Genomic DNA, 18385 nt, shown 5'->3' on the forward strand with positions numbered 1-18385 from the left:
TTCATCAGGATGATCAAAACAAGAACAGACACAAGAATTCTCTATTTCTGTGAATACGGTGTTTATCTCTAAAGCTTATATAATCTGGTATAGCACAGAAATCTTAGCCTCAGGGGGAAAAAAAAAGTCTTGGAATTGAATCCTGTTTCCACTGACTAGCTCCATGAAGTTAGGCAAGTTAATGCTTCTTTCTGAACCTCATCTTTAAAGCAAGGATGATAAGAATAAATGGAGTGACATCTGCAGGATGAAGAACTTAGTGCCTGATACTAAGATTTTGTACAACAAGCTGAGGCTGTGACATGATGTTGATGATGATTACCACGAGGATTTTCTTCTTTGAAGCCTATGAATAACTGGTTAGAACAGTCTCAAACATCACTACAGTAACTCTAGCAGAGCACGTTCAAAAGACATACTATTCCATTTTTTTATCAGTGTTACTATTTTTTGATGACATAGCCCTGTCTTATCACTTTTTAAAAGATTAACACAAGAAATATTTGAAGTGGTTTTCTGCAAAATCCCAGCTTATTAAAATAACTATTGGCCCAATAGTTGGACCTATCTCAACTCTCATAGATTCAGTTCATAAACTAAGAAGCAATTGCCTGAATCTAAGTGTTTCTGATTTCCAAAGTTTTGTGCTTCTAAAGATCACTAAGCATCTTACTCCTGAAGACTGGTCCCTTCAAGTACCTAGGCAGATGACAGTGAAGTTTTCATTCACTTCACTGTCCCATCCTGGTAGCCAACAGTCACTGAAGCCAAAGCTGATTGCCCCCAAAATATGTTGGCCAGGGTGTTAAAACTGATACCAATGAATAGCCCAGGAGTAGGGGAAATTAATAATATAAATTTATTTATATTTATTTATATTATTATTATATTTACAAATATTATTATATTTATTTATTTATATTTGTACTAGCTATATTTACAGTATCTATGAGCTTCCCGGGTGGCTCAGCAGTAAAGAATTTGCCTGCCAATGCAGGAGACATAGGAGACATAGGTTCGATCACTGAGTCAGGAAGATCAAAATGGCAACCCACTTCAATATTCTTGGGTGGAAAATTCCACAGACAGAAGAGCCTGGCTGTCTACAGTCCATGGGGTTGTAAAGAATCCAACATGACTGAGCACACATACACCACCATAGTATCTAATATTCTTTTGATAACTTATTAGATAAAAGCCAAATATTAAATAAAAACATAACTCTGATAAAGAATCTACTACATTTAAAAACAGGTCATTTTCATCCTCATAATCTCCTTCAGAAAATCATTTTTAAATAAACATATTATGTTTATATAATAAACAATGATCATAAAAATGATATGAACTACATTTGAATCATTTTGCTCACTACTTTATGAACTAATATTATTCATAACTTGAAGATTACATTATAAAAATTTATTCACACCAATCTCTCTTAAAAATGAGATGAAAAACTTATAAATCATTTAATGCAGTAGGACAAAGACTTCAGATAAAATTTGAAATAATAATGAATCATGACTAAGTTATGTTTCTTCTGAAACTGAAAATGACTTAATATTTGGAAATATTTACCAAGATGCTAATATAGAGGAGAAAAATAAAAAGATACACTAAATATTGATAATAATCAAAATACATTTAGTAAAATTTAATATCCTTTCTTGATTTGAATCATCAAATTTGTGGATACAAGAAAATAACATCTTATGAGAATTTAATAGAACAAAAGCCAGCATTAAACTTAATAACAAACCAGAAAGCATTCTTATGAAAGATCCAAGAATAAGATGCTTACTTTTCTTATTTTAGCTTAACTTCTTGTTTATCTCAGTGTTTTGCTTATGCAATTAGATGACAAAAATAAATAAGAAGTATAATTATTCAGAATAAAACAATTCATTTCTTAGAAAAGACAAAACCAAACAATCAACAAATACTAATGAGAAATGAGTTCAATGAAGTTGCTAGTTGGGGTAAAAAAAAATCACATTTTAACATATATAAACCACAACTGCGTAGAAAATATAGTAAAAAAAACTCTTACGCCAGTGTAAGAGGATTAAAACATAGCAATATGGATTTAAAACAAAACCTTAGGAATATATTTAAGAACTGTGAAAGACTTATGTAAGGAAAATGGTAAACCTCTCCTGAGAAGCATAAAAGGTTTAAAGAAATGAGATGCAGGCATTAATAGATTTAAGCTCTCATATGTTAAATACTACAAACATGGATTTATGCAACATGATGCCACCGATTGTGGTAGGAACAGGAATCATTACTGTGCCAAAGTAACAGACAGCATAATTGCCTGGTAGGATATTCTCACATCGAATGTTAAAAATTAAACAGGGATCTCCGCAGGCGAAGCATTTAGGTTTTAACTCCCGTCACGGGCTCCACCCTCTTTATTGTCTTATATGCTTTTATGTCATCCCTGGAGAGGCTAGAAATATTATTGAAGGTTAGCAAATACTCAGCATCAGAATGTCTAGTTTCATTTAGACAGTGATATATAAACTTCTACAATGTATCCACATAAAAATAAAATGTATGTGCAGTCAATTTCAATTAACAGTGATCTCAAAACATATTATCCATGCTTTTTAATTTTTTTTAACAAATCGCAACAATTTTTAACAAATAGACAACATTAATTGTGCTTGTTATATACATTAAATTGAATATTAAAATTGAAGGATATTTTAGGGTCTTAACGCCTGAAATAAAATGGATTTACTCATCCATGCCTAATATGTATTCCAAGCACACTTGTAGTACCTCTTCCAAAGGAAGAACTGGGTTGAAATGATTGAAGAGAGAAGCAAGTCACAGATGCGAGATCATTCTGGAAACCATATTCATGATTTCAGAATCTATGCAATTCTAAAATAGAAATACTGTTAACCAAAAGATCTAACTCCAAGAGCAACGAGCCTCCCATTTTGAGACACATCCAAATATGCAGCATCTTTTCTCAACAAAGTAATTCAGATGCTTTGATTCAAGTCATCATAGAGGGATCATCACCATATTTAAAGAGAATAATGGAGAAGTGAATGAAACCTACCAGAGACATTCTGAGTTCCTTCATTTGAACAAACTGATGACCACAGCTATATGCAAAACAATTAAGGCCTGAAGTAAATATCAATTACATTCTCCATGGCCAATGTTTTCCTCTTGGGTCAATATACTTTGTTAATTTTCACAAGAGAAAGTAATTATCAAAATAGCGAGTAATGATTATTTGATACCCACAGTGAGTCCATAGTACTCCAAGGTGGTATCGTTGCTCGTATTTGTAAATATTTTATACTATTTAGAGAAACATGTAATCAAAGTAACTTTAAAATTATATTTCACTTTCTTCAAAGATGGAAGACAATTATCCTCATTTCAAAAGACTAGTTTAAAGAGTAACTATGTGATCACAAAACCAAGTTGACCTCAAAAATATCTTCAAATCCTAAATACATACCAAAAAGAAAAAAGTAATTCATATACATAAAGCTGATTTTTTCAAAGCCACATAACCAAATACCCAGAATTAATTCAGTTGCTAAAACAAAACCAAGTAGTATCAGTTGCTCAGTCATGTCTGACTCTTTGCGAACACATGGACTGTAGTTCACCAGGTTCTTATGTCCATGGGATTCTCCAGGCAAGAATACTGGAGCGGGTAGCCATTTCCTACTCTGGGGCATCTTCCCAACCCAGGGATCAAACCCGGGTTTCCTGCATTGCAAGCAGATTCTTTACCATCTGAGCCACCAGGGAAGCCCTAAAACAAAACCAGAACCACCTGCAAATCACACAGTATTTAGATGGATAGAGCTTGCTACTGCTTGAGAACAGCCTCCTAGTAATCCCAAATGGCAGAGGCTTTCCTGAAACAAACCCCTTTCCACATAGAATGGTGATTCACCATGTATCATATTTGCAGCAAGATCCTGGCTATTTGGAGAATAAGAATTAGTTTCTAATCCCATTGTTTCATTTCATTAATATATTTGATATATAAATGAAACATTTTCTTAATTAATTTCCTGATCCCAAAATAAAATACATGGCTAAGTATATTTTCTCCAGGTATCCTATTTGTATTTGGTTCTTTCAACCATATTCCTTAGGTTTTGTTGCTTTTGATATGATTTGTGAGTTTGCTCTTTCAAGTCTAATGATGTGTTTTTATCAGAACTCATGCATTTGGCTTATCTATGAATTTTTTGAATACAAGGAGCATTTTTTAAATCTATTTCTTTAAAAATATATAGCAATTCTCATTCACCTACAGTTTGGCTTCATTTCCTGAAATCTATGTCAAGCTCCTTCACATATATAAGTCACCTAGTTTTACCCATAAATGCATTCTAAATAATGCCTGTGTCTGTACCTTGTTCTGCTTCTTGCTAGGCAGTGTAGATTACCTGTTCCAAAACCAAATACTGTTCTAAGTATTTTTTCAAGCTTATCAATTAAGTTTAAGCTTATCAATTAACCAGGAAGTGTTTAAACTCTAATATTTATATTCTAATTAAAATAATGCAAAATTCACCTTCATAAAAATTAGCAGTATCCAAGTTATAGGCAGGTGATGCTCAATCAAGTCTCCAGAATTTCAAGTAATGCCAACCCATCCTTTCTCTAAGTGATTCATTCAGATTGCTGCATCGTTACTGGAGTTTGTACCACAGAACTTTATTACAGAGGGGAGACAAAGACAAAGGAGAGATATTCCAAGAAATGTATACAGTACAACCCAAGATGGAAAAAGTAAATTGTGCCTGACTTGGGGAGCAGGAAATAATCTGAAAGGAAGAAGGCAGGGTTTGAAGGGACGTTGACCCGAGAGAAGCCTGGGAATGGAGCTATGGGCCAATGTTGCATGGACTTAAATTCCACAGTGTATTTGGATATTCTCCCAATGCCAATGAAGATCTACTGAAATCTTGTGGGGATTATAATATGATAAGGTTGATATGGTGAGTTTTTGATTGTGAGGAAGAAGGCCGGACTAAGGAAGGGAGCCCAAGGAGAGGATGATGAGGTAGAAGGTGCTGAAGTATCAGGGGTTTTGCTGGAGCACATGCTATGTGTTTCCTTCCTGTTTTTCTTTAAAGATTTTCCTCATTTTTATTCAGTACAGTTATTTTTCAATTCTTCACACTGGAGCTAAGTTTTACCATCAAACCACAATTTCAGCTTTTGTTTCTACCACATCACCTGCATATCCCCTCAACCTCAACTCCCTCTGTGACCCTTCTGCAGTTGCTTTTCCATCTCTGGAACGAGTGTTGGTGAGGTGTTCCCAAGGAAACACCTCAAGTTTTCTCCCCTCCATGTGGTACCTCTCAAGGCTTATCTGAGTCTCCTCTTGTGGACACTCAGCTATGAGAGCAGCTTCAATCACAGTACCTCTGATCACTGCCCTTTTGGAAATCCTACTTCCTATTTTGACTCCAATAGAATTAAACCTGTTTCTCAACTGAAGATGGCATTTGTGCCACTTTGACTGTTTCCTGTTGCTCAGGGTTACTTGAAAGGCACCTGACTCTGGTTTTCATCCACTATTTGAAAGTAGAGAAGCTGTATTTGAGGCTGGCCTCACGCACATCTGCCCGGGACCTTCTGGGTCGCTGGGACTTCCCTCCCCCTGGTTCATCTCTGCCTTCTGAGCCTCCACCCACTTCCTCACATGTGCCCCAAACCCCACTCTGAAGACTCCATTTCTCCAGCTCAAGGTTGGATCTCTGTTCAAATGAGTCTCCCCTGGAGAGAAAGAGAATGTTAAACTAAAGACATCTCCTTTGTAGTGAGACTGAGTTTTACAGTCTATTCTGGGCAAAGACCTGAGAGAAAAGAAAGAAGATGCATCAGAAATCTGGGTGAAACAGTGGAAGGTGAGGATGTGAGAGCTGAATTCTGCCAAGAGTGGACTCTAAAGTAGGGCTGCTCTGGATAACAGTGCACTGCATGCTTTCATTAGGGACAGAAAGACAACAGTTATGTAACTCGTAAATGTCATTAGGTTTCTTTGCTACATATGTGACCTCATGCACTTTCTGAGACCCATAAAATTATGTATGCTCTCATGGAACTCATTACCACCCACTTCCAAAGACAGCAACTAGTTTATTAGCAGCACACAGTTCTTTAGTAATAAACATTAGCCTTGATTGGAAAATGTAAAAATAATAATAAACCTTAAAAATCCATTTGCTTTGCTGAGAAGATCTTTGAAGTTTTGTAGAAGACTTTGATATTTCACTGGAGAAAAATTCACTATAATTCAACATATTTTCCAGGGGGTGGGGGGGAGGTGGGGAAACCTGAGTAAGGATCAGGATAGCCTCAATGAGCCAAAATGTCACCATTACAATAATATTTGAAAGGACTGAAAAAGAGTGCAAAAAAATCTCATGTACCTGACAATTAACTCTATAGTAGAGAAGAGAGAAAGAAATAATAATTACAAACACAAACATCAAGGTATTTCCCTACTAAATCACAAGTCTACAGACCATTAATACACTTAAAGATTCAGAAATGAAGTCAGTTTATAAGACTTCTTCACTTTTAGAATGTTCTGAAGCAAGAACATCAAAGCTGCTTAAAAGCCAAGAGGAGTAGACCATCTCAGTCAGACCTGTGAGATGTAAGCTTTACATTATTCAAAGTCACTGTGAGACAAGTCCCAGGTCTGTGAGGTGGTAGGAGCACCAGTCCACATGAACGGCGGGATGGCATTTACTGGTAGGGGCTGGCATGGCTCGAAGAGGCCTACCGAGGACACAGGGCCATTTTTCTTTCAAAAGGGAAGTCAGCACAAAAGACTGAGAAGGGAGTGTACTCCGCTAAACACAAGAGTCATCTAAGAGACATCAAAGCCTCTTGTACATATTATTTTTCCTTTCCCTTGATAAAAAGAAACTTTTGAGAATGTCTTAATGTGTAATAAGTAGATAATGCCACGTTTTTCACATTTCTGCAGAAAGGAAAAACATTTTCTGTGTGCTACTAAGTTGTGTAGACTCTATGGTTAGTAGATATAGAATCAAATGCTAATCTAAGAAAATTATTAAGTTCATTTTTTCAAAAAGGTGAAGGAATACAGAAGAGTAAATTTTCATGTGGTGCCTCAGCTGAAACTTGAAAGTGATATTCATATAAAATATGAAAACTGATGCTGGTTTATTATCATTATTATCACTACTACTACCACTATCACCATCAGCAACACCAGATGTACAAGCTGGGTTTAGAAAAGGCAGAGGAACCAGAGATCAAATTGTCAGCATTTGTTGGATCCTGGAGAAAGCAAAGGCATTCCAGAAAGTCATCTACTTCTGTTTCATTGACTACACTAAAGCGTTTGGTTGTGTGGATCACAACAAACTGTGCAAAGTTTTTAAAGAGATCAGATTACCAGATCTTGTATGTAAGTCAAGAAGCAACAGTTAGAACCAGGCATGGAACAATGGACTGATTCAAAACTGGGAAAGGAGTATGTCAAGGCTGTATAATCTCACCCTTCTTATTTAGCTTACATGCAGAGAACATCATGCAAAATGCTGGGCTGGATGACACACAAGTTGGAATCAAGACTGCCAGGAAAAATATCAACATCCTCAGATATTCACATGATACCACTCAGATGGCAGGACATAAAGAGGAACTAAAGAGCCTCTTGAAGAGGGTGAAAGAGGAGAGTGAAAAAGCTGGCTTAAAATTCAACATTCAAGAAACAAAGATTTTAACATCTGGCCCCATCATTTTGTGGCAAATGGAAGGGGGAAAAGTGGATATAGTAACAGATTTTATTTTCTTGGGCTCCAAATTCACTGAAGGTGGTGACTACAGCCATGAAATTAAAAGATTCTTTCTCCTTGGAAGAAAAGCTATGCCAAACTCAGCATATTAAAAAGCAGAGACATCACTTTGCTGGCCAAGGTCCATATAGTCAAAGCTGTGTATGGATAGTCATGTATGGATATGAAAGTTGGGCCTTAAAGAAGGCTAAGCACTGAGAATCGATGCTTTCTAGTTGTGGTGCTAGAAAAGACTCTTGAGAGTCCCTTGGATAGCAAGGAGATCAAATCAGTCAATCAGAAAGGAAATCAACACTGAATATTCATTGGAAGGACTGATGCTAAAGCTAAAGCTCCAATACTTTGGCCACCTGATGTGAAGAGCCAACTCAATGGAAAAGACCCTGATTTTGGGAAAGATTGAAGCCAAGAGAAAGGGGCAGAAGAGGATGAGATGGTTAGGTAACATCACTGACTCAACGGACACAAGTTGAGCAAATTCCTGGAGACGTGAAGCATAGCGAAGCCTGGCGTGTTGCAGTCCATGGAGTTGCAATGAGTTGCACAAGACTTAGAGACTGAACAGCAACAAAGCTGTAAGAGTCTTTTGTTAAGATGTAGGGGGAGTGGGTCTGACCATCTGGGTCCAGTCCTGATGTCTTGGCCAAGTGACCAAATCTCTATAAGCTTTGGCTTGCTTACATATCATATGCCAGTTATATCTGTACCTTCTTCAAATGGTGGTTATGAAGATGGATTAGTGAATGATGCATTGGGTGTTTGGATAAGTGCCAGTACTCAGTAAGTGCTGACTACTATCATTATCACCAACTTGCTTGTATAGAAGTGTCCCTCAACAGTACTTGAGGGCAGAGAATGGCACATACACCCTCTTAGAGACAACTAAACCATTTTCCCATTATACTTCCTACATGTCACTTTAAAAATAATTCCAGAATGGAAGTAGAAAGATGTGACTTTATTCTAGCACACACATCATTATTATATCGAACATACAAATAGCATCTCTTCCACCATTGTACTGTAACTTACTTTAACTCCAGGTAACGCATTTTCTCCCCTTCACAGATTACTGCCTTGTTGGGGCAAAGGGATTTGTGTAACTCAATAAAGCTATGAGCCGTGCCATGTAGGGCCACCTAAGTCAGATGGGTCCTAGTGGACAGTTCTGACAAAATGTGATCCACTGGAGGAGCAAATGGCAAACGACCCCATTATACTTGGCATGAGAACCACATGAACTGTATAAAAAGACAAAAAGATATTAAGCCAAAAGATGAGTCCCCCATCTTGGAAGGCGCCTAGTATGCTACTGGAGAAGAGTGGAGAAATAACTCCAGAAAGAATGAAGAGACAGAGCCAAAGTGAAAACAATGAGCAGTTGTGAATGTGTCTGGTGGTGAAAGTAAAGTCCAATGCTGTAAAGAACAATACTGCATAGGAACTTGGCACGTTAGGTCCGTGAATCAAGGTAAATTGGAATTGGTCAAACAGGAGATGGCAAGAATGAACATCGACATTTTAGGAATCAGCGAACTAAGATGGACTGGAATGAGTGAACTTAATTCAGATGACCACTACTGTGGGCAAGAATCCCTTAGAAGAAATGGAGTAGACCTCATAATCAAAAAAAGAGTCTGAAATACAGTACTTGGGTCCAACCTCAAAAATGACAGAATGATCTTGTATTTTTTCAAGGCAAGCCGTTAAACATCACAGTAATTCAACTCTATGTCCTTACCATGGATTCTGAAGAAGCTGAAGTTGATCATTTCTGTGAAGACCTAGAAGACCTCCTAGAACTAACACCAAAAAAGGTGTTCTTTTCATCGTTGGGCACAGGAGTGCAAAAGTAGGAAGCCAAGAGGTATCTGGGGTAACAGGCAAGTTTGACCTTGAAGTACACAATGAAGCAAGGCAATGGTTAACTGAATTCTGTTAAGAGAATTAATGGTCATAGCAAATACTCTTTTTCAACAAGAGATAGCTTTACACATGGACATCACCAAATGGCCAATGCTGAAATAAAATTGATTACATTCTTTTTTTAGCCAGAGATGGAGAAGCTATATACAGTCAGCAAAAAAAAGACCTGGAGCTGAGTGTGGCTCAGATCATCAGCTTCTCCTGGAAAAATTCAGACTTAAACTAAAGAAAGCAGGGAAAACCACTAGGCCAGCCATGTATGACTTAAATTCCCTGTGAATATGCAGTGGAGGTAACAAATGGATTTAAGGGATTAGATCTAGTAAAGAGTATACCTGATGAACTATGGATGGACGTCAGCAGTATTGTACAGGAGGCAGTGAACAAAACCATCCCCAACAAAGCAAGAAGGATTAAGGGAAAATTTCACCCATAGATGGGCACAACGAAGGACAGGAACAGTAGAGACCTAATAGAAGCATAAGAGATCAAGAAGAGATGGAAAGACTACATGGAAGAGCTGCACAAAAAAAGATCTTGATGAACTGGGTAACTACGATGGTGTGGTCAGTTACCCAGAGCCAGACATTCTGGAGTGTGAAGTCAAGCGGGCCTTAGGAAGCGCTGATGTCAATAAAGTTAGCGGATGTGATGGAATCTCACTAGAGCTATTCAAAACCCTAAAGGATGATGCTAACAAAGTGCTGCAGTCAATATGTCAGCAAATCTGGAAGACCTTGTAGTTGCTACAGGACTGGAAAAGGTCAATCTCCATCCCAATTCCCAAGAACGGCAGTTCTATAGAATATTCTAATCATCGGACAGTTGCACTCATCTCCCATGCTAGTAAGGATATGCTTAAAATCTTGCATGCTAGACTTTAGCATTAAGTGAACCAAGAACTTTCAGATGTCCAAACTGGGTTTAGAAAAGGCAGAGGAATCAGAGATCAAGTTGCCAACATTTGCTGGATTATAGAGAAAGCAAGAGAATTTCAGGAAAACATCTCACTCTGTTTCATTGACTATGCTAAAGCCTTTGACTGTGTGTAACATAACAAACTGTGGAAAGCTCCTAAAGAGATGAGAATACCAGATCATCTTACCTGTCTCTTGAGAAACCTGTATGCGGATCAAGAAGCAACAGTTAGAACCCTGTATGGAACAACTTATTGATTCAGGATTGAGAAAGTACAATACATCTGTCTGCTATCACCCTGTTTATTTATCCTATATGCTGAGCATGCCATGAAAAATGCTGGACTGGATGAGTTAAAAGCTGGAATCAAGATAAACTGGAGAAACATCAACAATGTCAACTAAGTGGATGATATCACTCTAATGGTAGAAAGCAAAGATGAACTAAAGAGCCTCGTGATGAAGGTAAAGGAGGAGAGTGAAAGAGTTGGCTTAAAACTAAGTACTAAACAAAACAAACAAAAAAACAAGATCATGACATCTGGTCCCTTTACTTCATGACAAATATAAGGAGAGAAGGTGGAAGCAGTGACAGATTTCCTCTTCTTGGGCTCTAAAATCACTGCAGATGGTGACTGCAGCCATGAAATCAGAAGACGATAGCTTCTTGACAGGAAAGCTATGACAAACCTATTAGTGTGTTGAAAAGCAGAGACATTACTCTGTCAACAAAGGTCCATATGGTCAAGGTTATGGTCTTCCCAGTGGTCACATCCAGTTGTGAGAGCTAGACCATAAAGAAGGCAGAGCGCCAAAGAATTGATGCCTTCTAACCGTGGTGTTGGAGAAGACTCCTGAGAGCTCCTTGGATAGCAAGATGCTCAAACCAGTCAATCATAAGGTAAATCAACCCTGAATATTCACTGGATGGACTGATGCTGAAGTTCCAGGATTTTGGTTACCTGATGTGAACAGCTGACTCATTGGAAAAGTCCCTGATGCTGGGAAAGATTAAGGGCAGGAGGAGAAGAGGGCATCAGAGGATGCGATGGCTCAATGGCATCACCAATGCAATGGGCATGAACTTGGGCAAACTTTGAGGGATGGTAAAGGACAGGGAAGCTTGGTGTGCTGCAGTCCATGGGGTCACAGAGTTGGACATGACTGGGCAGCTGAACAACCGTTTTCTGCAAAGTTAATTTAGGTGCCGAAACAGGAACAGTGAGGAAAAAATAATCAGTCCTACAGCAGGTCTATAATTCTTTCACCCTTTGCCATCAGACATCTATATGGAATATTACTTAAAGGGTATAGATAGGAAGAACAGGCATATTGCTTCATAAATTTTAGTTTTCTAAACAGTGAGCATATATCAGGGTTTCAAGCATCCCCAATACATTCAGAAAGGCAACCCACTCCAGTACTCTTGCCTGGAGAATCTCTTGGACAGAGGAGCCTGGCGGGCTACAGTCCATGGGGTCGCAGAGTTGGACACGACTGAACGACTCACACACACACACACACCACTCAAAGTTGTTCTAGTACCCAAGAGTTGCATATTAATCACTGATCAGTTCTAAGGCCTTTCCAGTGGCATCAGGGAAACCTCCAAGCCAAGTCATCATCCTTGGAATATTTATCACAGATTCTGGGAACAGGTCTGTGTTTATAGGCAAGGTCTTCTGTTCTGGTCAGCTGTCTTTTTAAAATGCAAACGGAGTCAGTGTGTATTTCTCTTCTGAAGTCACTTAAAATCTATTTCCTGTTTCTTGGAGGTACATCCAGTGTGAAGTCAACATGCAATATTTCATCACTTACATCTCTAAACTGTCCCATTAACAGGACATTGGGGATTATTAGGGTTTCTTTTTTATGGGGAAATGGTACCACTCTCCACAAACTACATCTGCCTCACTTGAAACTCTTGCTGCTGTTTTCAACCCCAGACTAACATATCTAAAAGACCTGCCTACACATTTTCTAGAAGATCTCTTTGTATGTGTTGTTCACACACCTGTTTTCTCAATGAGGGCATCAACCAGTGTGCGCCTAGCTGGACAGAGTGTAAGCTGTAGAATACTGATTATAAATAGCTAACAGATTTTGCCATTTGTTTCCATAAAACTTCTTGATCTGAAACCTTCTTCAAGATTCATAATGCAAGACCATAAACAAATAAGTCATCCTTGGCATAACAAAGATAACAGATGAAGTTCAGTAAAACAACAGTTTCATGGCACAGCTATATTTTTCTGGATATTTTCCCTGTTGTTTTTAAGCTAAATTTCTGTCCAGTTTACTTGTTCATATTGATAATAACTAGAAAGTCATGACCTCTCTTTTATATCTCATAAAATATAGAAAATCAAAAGATACAAGCTTACGCATTTGTGTGTTCTCCCTAAAAAAAAAAAAAAAGTGTATGCCAAGATAAAAGGATTCATCTTTCCACTTTGAAATGAAGGAGGAAGGAGCATAAATATATTAATTTATGTGTACTATACAATGTCCTTTATTTAACATATAAAACAATGATCGCAGAAAGATCATCTTACAGAGGACCAGTTAAAAATGCTCACCCACACCAGTACTGCAATTATCAAGTTTTTAACTTTCTGAGTGCTTATGTGTTTAAATGAGAAAATAAGCTTATATTTTCAACCTCAGTGTATAAAGAAATCATATGCAAATATTTCTAGTTTAGAAATGCAAATTCAAGCAATAATTATAAACATTTTGGTCTAACTTTGAAAAGCTTTTTCTAATAATAATATTCGACATGCTTTTATTCACTATTGCTAAGAATATAACTATGTACACACCCTGGAAAATACTTAAGCCATGAAACCAAGGCCCCTCAGATGTTACAATAATCTGTCATTTTAAGGATCTACACTAATAAAATCAAATCTATATATTTTATTGAAGTATAGTCACTATACAATATCATTTAAGTTATAGATATTACAATATAGTGATTCATAATTCTTAAAGCTTACACTTGATTTATAGTTATTATAAAACATTATCTATCATGTCCATGTTGTCCAATACATCTTTGTAGCTTCATTTATACATCAATTCTAGATGTCTTCAAAAGTTCAATAACGTTCAAAATGTGACCAAGAAGCCACAGAGTATCCATTTTACAACATAGAATATGACAATATTGACATTGCTAAAAAATGTTTCACATAGGAACACTGAAGATACAAAGTCACAGTTTAATTTAAATATCATTTACATGGATATCTTCATCTATATCTGTGTTTATGTCCATGTTTAGATATCCATCTCCAGAACATATGCAACTGTATCCTCAATAAACAGGTTTAGAAATCCATGTGATTGTGAGACAGAACAGAGGATGAATGTAATTACCTGATAATTTAAAGAGTGTAGACCTCCCCTGGATATTTAAACTCTTCTCTCTTCTGATCTTCCCTCCCTACCTGCTTTTGAATGCCTTGGCAACACCCTTCTTCCCTCCCATCACAATGTTTTCATCAATTTTCAATCACCATCTCCATCACCAACTTAAATATGCTGTTTTAAAACAAGAATATATTCACTTTTCCCTTCTGCCAAATATTTCATCTATATCCACATAGTTCACTTGAATTATCAACATAGAACCACATGCTACTACTTGTTAAGGCATAACTTTTGTTTTTAAGTAAATCATATCTAAAATGGCACCCCACTCCAGTATTCTTTTGCCTGGAGAATCCTGTGGACAGAGGAGCCTAGTGGGCTGCTGTCCATGGGGTCACACAGAGTCGGACACAACTGAAGCGACTTAGCATGCATGCATGCATTCATTCACTTTATTGCAAGTATATGCAGAACCTGTGTTTATTTACATTTATAACCTGTGTTTATTTACACAGGCGTGACTTAATCCAAGCAAAATGTTGTCCTTAAAGTGCTGACATAATTCGCCATATCTCGGCTTTCACTACCTAATTTTCACTATAATAATTGAAATCCTGCCTTTGTATAATCCTTGACTCTGTTATTCTTTATGTCTATGCATTTTCCCAAATGATGTAACCTATTATTGATTTTCAGGATACATTTCATAATTTATGTGCCATTCTAATGCTTAATAGACTCTAAGCTTGGTAAGTGTTCACTGATATAAAATGATTAAAATTCAGTTTTATTTTCAGTGAACAGAGCTTAAAGATTCATGAGTATTAAAAAGATGATGATAATGTCTAATCATCTACAGCATGATTAATAGGCAATTCAAAATTAATAAGTAAGCTGATCTACACAATTATGAACCATATTAAATATGAAAACACACTGGTTTACAAAATGGAATTTAATGTGAGGCAATCATGGACACACACACAAAATCTAATTTAAAAAAATAAAGGCAGTATTTGGATTGTATTTAAATATGTAATGAGGTGATATTAGACAACCTGTGGCTATTTTTAGAAAATGATTAAATTCATGAATGAGAAATCAAAAATGATTTATAAGTTTAACATGAAGAGAGTATCGTTTTATTAACTTACTGAAGATTCTGCCACCAAGAGACCTACACTAAACCATGCGGCAGCACTGTGGCTTTATTATCACAACTTGCAATTGGACGAAGGAACAGACTGTGACGATTATGTTACTGACTTTCTTTCTATTCATAAATTAGCCCTTAGGGTATTTATAGAATAAAAGATTTGAAATCGCATTCCCAATACCAGCTTAATCAGAATAAAGGAGAATTCCCTAGTGTAACTATTCTGAAAGTGACAACATGCATTTATTTGACGGCACATGTCCTGGTCTGCATTAAAGCTCAGTCACTATCTGAAATAAGACTGATACACTGACATCAGCATCTACTGATAGCTATTGAAGCTGAAGTATGGACACATACCTTCCCATAGATACCTCGCTACGATTTTTATGCTTGAACATTTTCACAATCAATTCTTTACAAAACAGTAACCACACCAGTCAGCTTCTGAGCACCTAAGTTTAGGTGTGAAAAGGAGATTATCTGACATGATATATAACCTACACACAGACAGGTGCACGCACCCACAGAGACAATGCTACAAACACAGCAAGCACACTTTTTAAACACTTCCCTAAAACTGAATGTAAAAGGACAACTGCTTCAAACATATCATCCAGAAACACACAGGACTAGACAGATAGGAAGAGCACAGAGATGTCACATAGCGTTGCTTAAGTGGTGGGATGGAGTTCATCACTCAGGATAAACGGGTATAATAAGTACAACTTTAGCTAGGCGCTCTCTACTAAAATTCTTCTCCATAGAGGGGGTGCTGTCTCCAACACAGACATTAGCTAAGAGCTGAGGAGCACAACTCTGGTGAGGACATGGCGACCCTTCCAAATATCTTAGTGCTGTGCAGATTATAATCCGGCAAATTTCAATATACATTTTAGAGTACTTGCCATTCACTGCACATTTCAATGCAGTATTTCTAAAATACTAATACTAATAATTCTACTGGAAGATAAAGAGGTGGGCCAGTGGTACCAGGCTGTGTATTTTTGACGATAAAAAGCCTCAGTATTTGCCAGCAGCAGCTTGCTGTCAGTAAAAATGAATCTGAAACAGATGCCAACCACGTCAACAGCTTGAGTCCTATACATTTTTTATTAGATAAAGACACAAATCAAGAGAAAAGCACATAGGTGCAGAACACATTAAAAGAAGCCACTATTTCATTCCAACACATATATCAGATGAGCCCTCCCCTTCTAGAACATTCTTCTCTGGACACTAGAAAGCCGAGCATTAACTGGCACTAAAGATGAAACTTCTTCTTCTGTAAGCCCTCCTCTGCCAAAAGCTTAAACTTCAGTTATTTCTGTATTGTTTAGAGGAACTTAGGAGAGGCTGATCTTAAATAACAGAATTGTCAAGGACTAGTTCAATGGACATGAAGGTGGGCAAACTCCAGGCGTTGATGAGGGACAGGGAAACCTGGCGAGCTGCAGTCCATGGGGTTGCGAAGAGTCAGAGACATGACTTGGCAAGTGAACAGCAACAGTCAAGGATTACTTTCTTTCTTTGGATGTATATTTAGCTTTTTCTATTATCATTTTTGATACTATCTTACATTTTCCATGATTTAATATATAATAACAAGTCTTTTGAGGTGGTGGGTATATTGACATGTTCTACAAAATTTATCATCTAGTAAATAATTAATGGATGTGGTGTCCTAGAATCTGGAAAACAAAGTCAAGCTTTGATGTAGAAATAAAAGAATAGAAAGCTGAACTTCTGCATTCCTCACTTAGCAATATTTTATTACACCTATGTATCTTAGGGAAAAACAAATACACAAGCAGATTTTTCACAGTTCTTAAGCTTCTACACAAATACAATTTAAACCTCAGACTGGGACTAGTCTGGAAAAGAGGATTCTTGTTGAAAGTAGACAAAAGTTATCAATAACTTTGTAGATAAATAGATTTTAGGTGAAAAAGTTCACAAATAGCCAAAACTGTCTAAACCAGCACCGTCCACAGCAATAGAATGGGAACCACTCATGTAATTATAATTTTCTAGTGGTGGTGGTTTAGTCACTAAGTTGTGTCCGACTCTTTGTGACCCCATGGGGTCACAAAGGCTCCTCTGTCCATGGGATTTTTCAGACAAGAATATTGGAGTGGGTTGCCATTTCCTTCTCCAGGGGATCGTCCCCATCGAGGGATTGAACTTGGGTCTCCTGCATTTCAGGCAGCTTCTTTACCAACTGAGCCACCAGGAAGCCCAATTTTCTATTAGCCACACACACACACGCACACACACACACACACACACACACACACACCCCACACACAACAAAACTGATAAGGAACAGGTAAAATTAATACTAAGAACATGTATTTAACACACTATGCACAGAATATTATTATTTAAAGTTATAATCATATGAAAAATATTAAGTGGTGTCTGTTTTCACTTTTTGAATTAAATATGTACTTATACCACATTTAAATTTTGCCTGGACATACTTTTTTGGTACTTAGATTTCATAAAATTTACAATTGAAAAAGTAGGTATACATGCCCAAATTTTTTTCCAAACACCCTTAAAATTTAAAATAATGGATTACAAGCATTGGTTTAAAAAAAAATGATTGAAATGGGATTAAATTAAAATGTCAGTCCTACCGGCCCTCTGTGGCCCTGCATCCAAGAAGTGTCCACACCAATCGGAATGTTTTCAGGTAAATGTGAATGAAATGGGCCTCAGAAAATACATCTAGAAAGACTTGATCCCCAGACGAGCTTTGGGACTTACAACAGTCTCCCTATAACAGTATGGAAAAATGAAGGGGTGGCGAACAGCTGGTTACTGAGAGAAGAGAGAAGCTGAAGACCTGAGAATCAATCTACAGTGAAGCAGGTCTGACAGGCAGCAGTCTTGACCAAAGACAAATGGAAAGAAACACCTTAACTTCTCATGTCAGGAGTTATGTAACTGAAAGTTCAGTAGGAAGATGAATTTGAGAACAGTAAGCTCCATTACCAGGAAACTTCCCTGGTGGCTCAGATGGTAAAGAATCTGCCTGCAACACAGGAGACCCAAGTTCAATCCCTGGGTTGGGAATATTTCCTGGAGAAGGGATGGCTACCCACTCCAGTACTGTTGCCTGGAGAATTCCATGGACAGAGGAGCCTGGCAGGTTACAGTCCATG

General features: G+C 37.3%; 1 protein-coding gene across 1 annotated transcript in view; it reads right to left on the bottom strand.

Annotated features, from left to right (window-relative positions):
• CSMD1 (CUB and Sushi multiple domains 1) overlaps nucleotides 1-18385 on the bottom strand; it is a 1578457-nt gene that overhangs the window by 1222055 nt on the left and 338017 nt on the right. The window lies entirely within an intron of this gene.

Source organism: Giraffa tippelskirchi, chromosome 8 (genome assembly GCF_054371585.1).
Source record: "Giraffa tippelskirchi isolate mGirTip1 chromosome 8, T2T-mGirTip1v1.2.pri, whole genome shotgun sequence".
Classification (NCBI taxonomy): Eukaryota; Metazoa; Chordata; class Mammalia; order Artiodactyla; family Giraffidae; genus Giraffa; species Giraffa tippelskirchi.